This window comes from Cynocephalus volans, chromosome 18 (assembly GCF_027409185.1).
Source record: "Cynocephalus volans isolate mCynVol1 chromosome 18, mCynVol1.pri, whole genome shotgun sequence".
In the NCBI taxonomy this organism is placed as follows: domain Eukaryota; kingdom Metazoa; phylum Chordata; class Mammalia; order Dermoptera; family Cynocephalidae; genus Cynocephalus; species Cynocephalus volans.
Window position 1 is genome coordinate 15,233,516 of NC_084477.1, and position 11,714 is coordinate 15,245,229.

General features: G+C 44.8%; 1 pseudogene; it reads right to left on the reverse strand.

The window, feature by feature from the left end:
* Nucleotides 1-10,131: 10,131 nt before the first annotated feature.
* On the reverse strand, nucleotides 10,132-11,394 carry LOC134366521 (selenide, water dikinase 2-like; annotated as a pseudogene).
* Nucleotides 11,395-11,714: the final 320 nt, after the last annotated feature.

Sequence of the window (11,714 nt, forward strand, 5' to 3'; positions counted from 1 at the left end):
GGGCCACGGCAGGCTCCGGGGACGGTGGGCGCGCGCTGCCCGCCTGGGGGGGAGGGTCTGTCCCTCAGCGCCTCGGCGGCGGGGACAGTGCGGGCGCCGCGCCCTCGCCGGTCACGGTCGCCGCCGCCGCCGCCGCCGCCGCGCTCCCAGCCGTGCGCTCTCGAGGCACCTGGGCGGCCGGGGACGGGGCGCGGGCGCTGCACGCACGAGCCAGGAGGGGGCGCTGCCGTCCGCCGCCCGCCGCCACCGTGCGCTCCGCCCCGGGAACCTCCTCCCGCCCCCGTGACTTGTCCTAAGCCCCCCCCCCACCCCCGCTGCAGGCTCCGGGCACTTGGATCCCAGGGCTTCTGTCGGTCTGTCTGTCTGTCCGTCTCTTCCCACCCCTCCCCTTCTCTCATAACGAGCAAAACTAGTTGGAAAGAAAGAAACCTGGTTCCAGGGCTCGAAATGTCAAACACGTAGGTGGCATTTCATAGGCAAAGCTGAGACACGGAGTGAAGTGACTTATTGCGTGGGGGGGATCGTGCAGGCGGGCCCGGTCCTCAGGGAGCTTCCGTTCCCACCGGAGACGCGGTGACAGAGTCAGTGTCCTCTGTACCCATAAGCCATTTGCTCCAGGCTACCCGGTCACCTTTCATAAGGTTATGGTTCACTGGGGCAATTTTAGAAAAGACAGGAATGTGTGAATAAGGAAATACCCCACATCCAGCATCATCTAGGCACACACAAAAATTATTTTGAATTCTATTCCGTCTTTCTTCCAGTGCAAAATGCATTTTGCACAAAATCAGAATCAAATTGTACACTCTGCTTTATGTGTTGCTTTTTGATATTAAAATTGTGTTGTGTCTCAGCAAACTAGGGGTGGTGGGGAACTGCTTCAACTTGCGTTTACAAAAACCTACAGCTGAATCGTAAGTCGTGGTGAGAAACTAGCTTTCCTGCTAAGATCAGGAAAGAGGCAAGTGTGTCTTCTCACCACCCCCTTTCAATGTCCTACTGGAAGTCCTAGCTAACGAAATTAGGCAAGAAAATAAAATGAGAGGTATATCAATTGGGAAAGAGGAAGTAAAAAGAAAGAAAGAAAGATCATCGTGCATCCCCTTTTTTGCAGATGGCATGATTGTCTATGTAGAAAATCTCAAAGAATTGCCAAAAAAAAAAAAAAAAAAAAAAAAAAAGAAAGAAAAACAAAGAACTCTCTTGGAGCTAATAAACCATTACAGTAAGGTTGAAGGATACAGGGTTAATGTACAAAAGTCAGCTTCTTTCCTATATACCAGAAATTAATAATTGGAATTTGCAACTAAAAACACAATACCATCTATATCAGCACCCCCCAAATGAAATATTTATGTATGCAGCTAACAAAACATGTGCACTACCGATATGAGGAAAACTACAAAACTCTGATAAAATAAATCAAAGAAAAAATAATAAATGGAAAGATACTCCAAGCTGACGGATAGGAAGACTCAATGTTGTTGGGGTGTCAATCCTTCCCACCTTCATGCACAGATTCAACATAACCCCAATCAAAATGCCAGGTGGTTATTTTGTGGATATCAAAAAACTGGTTGTAAAGTTTATATGGAAAAGCAAAAGACCCAGAATAGCCAACACAGTACTAAAGGAGAAAAACAAAGTCTGAGGACTGACACGACCCACCTTCAAGACTAACTGTAGCTACAGTAAGTAAAACAGTGTGGTACTGCTGAAACAACAGACAAATGACCAAAGGGACCAAATGGACAGCCAGAAGAGATTCACGTACAGTCAAGTAATCTTTGACAAAGAAAAAGGCTATTATTGCACACCTTGTGGGCCTGTACAGGATGAGAAAGGAAGCCTATGTCCGGCTTAATGTGAAGGAGCAGTATCAGGGGTTGAAATGATCATGCACTGGCTTTATTTTGCTTAGCTGACACTTTATTCATTTCTGAATGATTTCAGCTCTGTGACCAGAGTAACTACAGCAGCCTGTCAGTATATCTGCACCTGTGTCATAAGCAATTATACTTAGTGCCTGAATGAAGTTATGCACTTTTCATTTTCGACCCATAGCAAAATCTCAATGAGTAAGTTCATCGCAGTGGGTACTGTGTTGTGAGCCAATGTAACCAACTGCTACTTCTTAATGAGGAGTATATTCTGCATATATGTTTCTATAGCTAATTTTAAAAATCAGTAAATGAAAGCGTGACTCATTACCTTTTAAATATTTATTAGAGACGTATTTTTTGACACGAGAGTGATTTATTCTTCACACTGAGGGCAAGTGTCCTAAAATATTTAGGATATTTAGGTATAGGTCTGTTTTAAAATTAATTAATTGAATAAGCATTTACCGATGACATGCTGTGTGCTAGGTTCTATGATGGAGGCTAGTAATACAAATAAGTAGACATTTGCTGCCCTTGATGAACCCATAGTATAGCAAACAGACAAGCATACAAGAGCTGTGGCACTCAACATGGCCATGATTGATGCGTGGGTAAATGATCCTGTGGAATCGTGCAGGAGGGATGTCCAAGTCAGTACTGGGGGAAGAGTGGAGTAGGTAGAGCATTGGAGAGATGGCAGATAAGGCTTCTGAGATTAGATGGTGCACAAACTAGTTTTGAAGAATGCATACAAATTAGCCAGGAAAAGATGTTATGGAAGAAATACTAGGTTCAAAGGCCCCCTGAGCTGTTCCCGCCTTGCATGCATAGCCATTCTGCATTCACAACAAACTCCTGGACCCATGGAATGTGCTTCTTGCCTCCAGGACAGTGCACAAGACACCCTCAACTCCTCCACCTGCCCCAAATCTTCTGCTCCAAGAATCCTTTTCTGACCCTCCCCAGAGGGGATGAGGTCCCTCCTGTACAACCCTATGATACTCTATATTGCCTTATAACCCTTATCAGAACTTTATTGCATATTAATTTATGATATTATTTGATTAATGCCTGTCTCACTAGGCTAAAAATTATGTGAGGCAGAGATCGTTTTGGTTTCATGGTGGCCCTCATGTCTCACATATTGCCTCTGCAGATTCTGCTCAAAAAATATTTGTTCAAGAAGTGAGCTAATAAAAACACCAGGAAATGAATCTAATTCATTTCTAAATCGGAAATGAATGTAATTGTGAGAAATGAACTGCACACAATTTTGCAAATTTTATTTAGACTTTCTGTTCCTGTCAGTTCTCATTTCTTAGATTAATACTAGATTCTCCGTTAAGGGTTGGCAGGAGAAAGAATTCTAATTTCCTTCCAGCTCGTCTCTCCTGGGGCTCCAACTTCAGCCTTTCTGTAATCCTAATTTTTCAACCCAGACAGTATGTGTAACAACCAAACGTCCTGGACTTTCTGAGTCAGTCATGATTTTAAATATCCTGTTCCATTAGTCTCAAAAAGTATGCTCTCATTGTTAGACAATATGTCACAATTTTTGGTTCAGAAAATAATAGTTGCTGTGATGTGTATCTGTGATACACCTATGGAAGGTATATGGGTTATGGTAGATAGATAGATAGATAGATAGATAGATAGATAGATAGATAGATAGATAGATAGATAGATAGATAGATAGATAGATAGATAGATAGATAGATAGATAGAAGGATGGATGGATGGATGGGTGGGTGGATGGATGGATGGATGGATGGATGGATGGATGGACAGACAGACAGATAGTAGGTGTGCCCACACATGCTGTATTTTATCTATCTTGTTCAGAGTAATGGCAACCTCCTTTAATTTAGTGACCACGTGAATCATTTCTAACTCCTCCAGTGCTCAACGACTAAGCAAATATTGTTGGTGGGTTAACCAATATCATGGACAGAGAAGTAGATTTCTAATGTTGCACAGTGTACATTAGGAAAGGAAATGTTTACTCATCCCTGCAAACATTTGACCAGCCCAGCTAATATCAATATCCTCAGCCACGATTATAACATGACCGTAGCAAAGACGATGCTCTATGTTTCAAAGTATTCTGCTCTGTTGCCTACTATCAGCTAGGTTTGACAAGACATTTTAAGAAGGAGTTGAGCTCAAGAGAGAATGCCAACTTGTCAAAGGAAAAGAAAAGAAACAGAGACTGTCGAGAAAGTTGGAGTCTTGTAGGACTGGAAAAGCCAATTGCTTCTAGACCCCAAAGAGCAAGAGGCAGCACTTTAGGGGCTCTGAAAAATGAAGGCTGAGCCTTCTCAGATTAACACTCATGGTCTTCCCAATCCCACTGGCCTCGGTGCAGTGGCCTTTGAGTTGAGAGGGAGAGTTCGTGGATGAGCAAGCAAAGAGGTAAGGCAGCCATGAAAACTATGTCTGGAAAAGAATTTTGGGCATAGTTAATAACAAATAAAACCAACTAGAAGCCAACAGATACGTTTTTAAGAGAAAGGATAGCCAAAGAAAACATGAGTCCCAACTAGAAATGCCTCTGACTATCAGACACCTCCTAGAAACTTTGGGTCCTGACTTAAGAAGAGGACGCAGGCTGGAAACCTTTACAGACCCCCAAGGAGACCATCCCCTCAACACTGATCACAATTGTGGCCAAGAGGGACAATGGCAAAGATAAATTTCCCAAAGAACTGAGCCAAGAGCCATAGGGAATGATGGATGAGGGATTCCCTCTTGAAGAACAGAATCAGGATTTAGTTAAAGAGTTCTCCCCACCCCCGGAGCAGGGAGCCGCTCCCACACCTGCCCTGCAGAATCTTGTCATTGCCATGGACCATTGGCTTCCATGCATACCCTTCCTCTTTCTCTGGGGGCAGGTTGTTGCTGTTGTCCTAATCCTATTCCACTGTTATATCTTGAATGTCTGCAAGAAACCAGATAACTTGTCTTTTTAGTTAAAGACTGCTTTAAGCAGTCAAGGTTAGAATCACAGGAAGAGGGAAATTGAAACCTTAACACAGCACTGGGAGATCCTGCACTTTGGATGCAGTGACCCAACGGGACTTAGAGTTGTGTTCTTAGAGGAAGGGGTAAGCCTATGAGCTTTACTGATAAAATAGATATTTGGACGCTGTGGCAGAGATCATGCTTGACATTACATTTATAGACCTAGTTCACTCGTCCTGTATTCTCTAACTTGGGCAAGTAGAAAGACTACCTATCTGAGCCTCTCTTAAAAGTGAGGCCACATGATGCACCTCACCAGTGGACCGTGGGTAGAAGTGAGGTGTGCTCCTTGCACACTTCATCCCTGAAACGTCTTGAGAAATGCTTATATGCTCTCTCTTTGCTTTTATGCTGGGAATGACAAAGCCACTAGGTAGAAGAAAGCTGGGTCCCTGAGTCTCCACTTGGATGAGAAGCTGCCTTGGAGAGCCAGGTACTCAGCAACGTCCCCTTGTCTCAGGAGCAAAAAGCAAAAATTTTACTTGTGTTAAAAATCAACATGAACTTTTTATGTGCAGTAAGCCGCTGATGTTTCTGTTTCTCTGTTGCAATAGCACTGTCTAGCTGACCTTGACTAACACAATGTACTAGCATGAATTTTTGATGGTTCTCTCACCTTTTATTTGGCTCTGTATTTCCTCTTAGCTACAAAGTTCTTGCTTCCGGCATCTTTGTTGAATCACAGGAAACTAAAAAGAAGAAAGTCAATGTCAGGAAAAACATAATTCACTTGTATCTATTCAAGATCCTCAGGCACTCTGAATGCCATAAAGCTGAAAGCTACGCCCTCAAGGAATCACAGAGCGGTAGATACATGCACAAAAGACTGAAATTAAAGCCCAGAAGTGCAGGTGCTTAAGTTAAACACAAAGTTCTGCAAGAATTCAGAGGAGGAAGCGATTTCTTTCTATATTGCAAATTAAATGAAAGTAAATGGGAGACCATAAGTTTTTTTTTAAAAAAGTCCTGACTATGTCCGTCCCTTCATTCCTAATATATTTAGAATTAAGAAGTCAAAGGTCAAAACTTCCATTCTGTCTAGACTCGAGTCTACATCTCCAGGGGTGGGGCCTGGATGCTACAGAGACTTCCTGGTAGGTATGGGGGACACTGAGAACATCAGGGTTGGTGGCATATTTCCCAGAGCGGAACGGAGGAAGGCTGTGGATCTTTAATATAGGACATGACATGCTTTTGGTACTTGTGGCAGCCAGTGGAATGTGGATAGAAGTTATGTATGCTTGTAGTGGATTGAATTATGTCCCCCCAAAACTATTGAAGCTGGAATTGTACCCCAAGTTTTATGTATTAGAAACTTAGCCCCCACTGTGACTGTTAAGAGGGTTGGAAATCCTATTATGGTCATTGAAAGGTGGAGCCTTGAAGAGGTGATTGGATTGTAGGATCATGCCATGGCGAAGGGATTAATAATGGTGGTCAGGGGCATGGTTCTGAGGGATTTAAAAGGGGAGGAGAGTCTGTCTCTCTCTGCTCTCTCTGCTTCTACCATCTTGCAATGTGAGACCCCTGGGTCACTGTCACCATCATCAGATGGACTTTGGAGTTCCCAGCCTCAGAAACTGTAAGCAATAAATTTCACAGTTCCAAGTATTTTGTTTTAAGCAATGGAAATGGACTAATACAGCACTGCTTCAATGGCTAGTTTCCCCACTTCCTAGTGAGTTGGAAAGAGGGGAGATAATTACAAAAGCCAATTTTCTTTTCACAACTGAAGGTAGAGTGGAAAATTTGCAACCTGCCCTGCTAATCATCAAAGAAAAGATCTGGATACAGGCCGTTAAGAGGACGAGTAACTAAGATAATGCAGAGACAGAAATAACTAGCTTCCAAATAATTAAGATCTTTTGATAAACAGAACTATCCACTATTTTCACAGAGAGAAAGACTCACTTCTGGAAGGTAAAAAACGTGGCTGGATTCAATCCCACCTCAACAGCAGAGATGGAGCTGGGATTCAGTGACATTGAGTCCAATCTTTAATTGTAATCTCGTTTTACTCTTTTGAATATTAATCCCATTAAATATCTTCACAAACATTAACTGATTTCTACATTTTGTGTTCGTGTGACCATGATCAGAAATCAGCTGACATGAATTAATGTGTCCAGTCGGGACATCTGAAGGAGAGCTGGGTGCTGGGTCCACGTCTCACTCCAGCTCCTGCAGCCCCTTAGCCCTGGGAACCAATGCTGGGTGTGCTCCTCAGAGTGGCTCTCCTCTGACAATGTCATCTGGGTGACTATTTGACCTCAGAGCTAAGGCCATGAGCAGATCTTCTTTTCAGAATTAATAAAAGGTGGAGAGACTTTGGTTCAGTTGCTTGAGGGTGCACAGAATTGGCAAGGGTAAAGATTCATCCTGCCCACAGCAAGAGCAGGGGAAGTCCAGCACCCCATGTTCTTAGAGTACAAATGCGGAGGGTAGAGGGCAGGCTCAGGATCTGGGAAAGAAGAGGACTGCAAGAGGGATTTGCAAAAACTGTCCCAGAGAATTTCCTTAAAGTGCTTTACAAGCAGAAGTGTCACCCAAGCAGGTTAGCATCTGCTCAAGGCCACAGAGGTCCTGCCATGCTTGGCTCTGACTTCTGAGAAGGGAAGAGATAAAAGAGTGTTTCAGAGAAGGCAACTTAGTTCTCAGGTCCGGGTCCTAGTGGCTGTAGCAGCTGTATCACCTCTGACCATCCTGACGTCCCCGCTGGGGTGAAACAGGAGCAGCCCGTGACCCTCTCCGGTGTACTTGGGCACCTCTCCCCAAGGGTCTCTGCTCATCTGGCCACTCCATCCTGCCTGCTGTTGTTCCATATCTGGAACACCCCATAGCAAAAGGGGTTTTTGTTATTTAGATTTTATAAAGGTAAGGAAAAGAGGATAACCCGAGAATGATGAACACAGCAGTTTATTTAAGGATTCAGAGGACCCAGTATTGGTCAGAAGAAACTGCCAACTCTCATATACCAAGGCACCTCCTTAGAGGAAAAGAACTCTGAAAGCAAAAGACAGATTCATAGACACATTGGTGTATATCTGCACATATGCAACAAGTTAGCATATGACAAACCGTAACCCTGTGTCATGTGCTATCAGGCACTGGTGAAACCCTCAGCCAAGAGTGCCCAGGGAAACGATCCTGCCCAGCCTTCCTCCTCTTTGTCACCTGGTTCCAGAATCCTTTCCTGAACCCCACTGCTGTTCATGTTCCCTGCTAATCCCCACCAGTCCACCTCTGTCCGGTCACTCACATGTCATTGCCAACATGCTCATTCACTACAGAGATTCCTGGGAGGTTTTGTGAAATTGCTGGAAGTTTAGATATGCAAGTGCTGAACCACCGGTGGGTCATTGTGTTTCTAGATCCTCGTCTGCTTCTGTTCCTATGTATGCCACAGTTCCCTGCAGCCAGCCTTTTGCTCTCTCTCCATGGGTAGCAGTCGAGAAGCCCCATGGCTGCTGGTGGGAAGAGAAGAGCTTATAACCTGTGGCATCTGAAAAGGTTTTCACTATTACTTAGGATTCACACTCTCATTGCAAGATTAAATGCCCCATCCTGGGCACTGGGACTGAGTTTCGCACACTGCCACCCAGAGTTCTGCTGCTTCATGCCCACCAGGATGAAGGTTGTACAAACATCCTACTTCCACTGTGTATACCCACCGCTCTAGAGTCTCAAGACAGCCATGACAAAGAAAGCATATGTGACATCAGGCAACATATATACGTGTGTGCACACGTGTGTGTAATTATCCTAGATATCTACAGGGGTTTGATTCCAGGACAAACCCCCCATACCAAAATTCTCACATGCTCAAGTCCCTGATAGGAAATGGTGTAGTATTTGCACCTAACTTATGCACATCCTGCTGCCTACTTTAAATCATCTCTAGATTACTTGTAACTAATAACATGCAAATGCTATGTAAATAGTTGTTATGCTGTGTTTTTATTTGTATTATTTTTTATTGTTGTATTGTTATTTTTATTGTTTTTTAAAAAATATTTTTGATCAGAGGTTGGTTGAGTCCATGGATGTAGAACCCGTGGATACCAAGAGCAGGTATATGTATGTGTATGTGTATATGTGTCTATGTGTGTGTGTATGTGCATGTGTATGTGCATGTGTGTGTGTGTGTATGTATATGTATGGGTATGTGTGTATGCATATATGTGTGTGTATATGTTCAAGTACACACACATGGGTATATGTGCACAAATGTAGGTGTGTGCACATGTGTGTGTGCATATATGCTTGTGTTTGTGTGTATGCATATATGTGTGTTATGTGTATGTGTATGTATGCATGTGTATGCATGTGTGTATATGTACGTGTACATGTATGTGTGCATGTATGTAAGTGTGTGTGCGTGTATGACATAACATATATATACCCAAGTAAGTGCTCTCTTCAGTGTCATCTGGCAGGAACTCCCTCAATTCAGTCCTACTGCTATTGCTTGAATGATTTTTAGAACTCTGCTTTTAAAATGGCTTTTAGAATCTGTAACACAAACTTTTCAATATCTTCTGTAGTGATAATCTTTATTCATGGAGGGTGGCTCTGGGTTTGGAGAACAGCCAAAAGTCATTTGAGCAAACTCTGGCTGAAATGCAGTTGTTTCAGCTGAAGGAAAATCAATTTAGGTTTTCTTTTTTTCCTTTTTAAAAAATTTTTCTTTCTCTTTTCCTTTTTTGACAAAAATGCACCCTCTCGGAGAATTGTCAGGAGGCAGAACAGATCAACAGACTGTGGCTCAGTCTTCTTCCTCAGCACACAGTCTTCAGTTTTTATGTGACAATTCTGCCAGACGATTTGAGGGTGGAAGGTGATATCTGCATGAACAATGCGTTATGTCAAAGAAACAAATCAACATTTAATCATTTAATGATTTTGCCACGTACAGTTTCTGGGTTCACCAAGACATGGCCTTTTCTATTGGTAATTTGTTTTTAACATAAGGAATTACACCATGCTGTTACAGATGCTGGCATGTCCAACTTGGCAGAGCCCAGTTCGAGTCCGAAGGCTGGCAGGATGGAGAATTCTCTTACTTGGGGGAGATCAGTCTTCTGTCTACTCAGAATGTCACCTTTTTGAATGAAAGGGCTATCTTTACTCAGTCTACCAATGGAAACTTTAATCTCATTCAGGAACATCATCACGAAAAAACCAGAATAATGTTTAACTAAAGGCTCTCAGGTCCAAACAACCTCGGCTATTCCATCTCACGAGCTAGGCTGACAGGAGGTGCTGGATTGTCAGAAGCAAGAGCTGTAGTGGTGGCCCCAGTGGTAGGACTTGTGTGACTCGAGGACCATCAAGGATCTGGGCTGTCCGGCTTCCTTTCCACAATGCCCACAGCCCATGCTGCGTGACCCTCTCCATACTCGGAAGATTCGATTTCAGAACAAACGTGAGCCACCTGTTCTCTTGGCAGATGAGTCAGTAATCCCCAGAAGTTTTGGCTGAGGTTCCTTCAAGAAGTCCAAAGCATCCTGGCCTTGCTGATGGCAGCCATCCTGGCAAGGATCAGCAGGTCATGAATGACAAGGAATACCTCATTTCTTTGTTGTTTCTCCAGGTTCTGAGAGTTTCCTAGAATGCCAAAGCCTGTGACATCTGTGGCCGCATGGGCATTCAATGCGTGCATTCATCCAGCAGCAGCAGCTCTGCTTAGGGACCTCCGAGAGGCCAGCTCCACCTCTTCCCTGGAGACTACCATCTCCACCTTATTCCATTTCATCCAGGATCATTTGTCGTCAGTGGACACTGACCACAACCTGGGTTCCTAAGGGCTTGGTTAACACAAGCACGTCCCCAGCAACGGCACCATCAGGCATTATGAACTCATGTGGCTGATGCACCACATGGCAGCTCTGCTGATGATGGCCCAGGGGTTGAAGGCCCTGTCCACCAGTCACTGCAGTCCCTCCTTCCTTGGCAGCATCTCGAAAGCCCTTGACCATGAGTGTGTTACCTCTTCTCGCTCCTCATCACTCAGACCCTGGCTGACACTGAGCACCGTCAGCATGTGTCACATCAGTAATGCCCATGGCAAGAGGCCACTCAGCGTGTTGGCACAGCTCTGCTCTGCATCGTGTCGGGATCTTCCACTAGGGGGTCAAATAAGTCTGTGGCCTGCACCGGGATGGTCCCCCTGCCTCAAGGGTGATGCAGGTGTCCAGCCCAGTGCTCGGGGCTGGGAAGGCCGGGCTGGCAGGTCGGCTTCCTGGGCCACCTCTTCCTGGCCTTGACCAGGACCTGGCCCGTGGGGTTGCACTTCTGCCTGCATCGGTCTGGCTCGGAGTTTGAGCAGCATCTGCTGGGTACCCTGCAGCCTCAGCCCTTCATGCACGAGAAGCCTCGGCTCCCACCTCGGGCTGAGGCCCAGAGGCAGGGGCTCAAGAAGCTTCAGCTCCGAGACCAGCCCAACAGCTGAGGAACCTGCTGCCACCATCGCCATCATCACCATGGCCATCACGCCCACCCGGCAGATAGTGAGGAGAGGGCCTTTTACTTTCTATTTAGTTAACGTGAAGTAAGTCACATGGTCCCACAGGTTCTCCCAGCATGACTCAAGCCCCACGATGCCCTCCTAGCCTCCCTCTGCTATGGCTTTTTAAACTTTGCAATGTGTGATGATTTCTCACTCTAATTTATTTTGAACCTAGTTTAAAAAGAAAACATTTTGCATTCTTTTACTTAAAGAGGTCCTCCAGAATCGTCTCAATGTCAAGCCTGTGGCCCTGGCTGTGCTCACGCTATGTGGACTCTGTCCAGGCACTGGGGACAGCATTG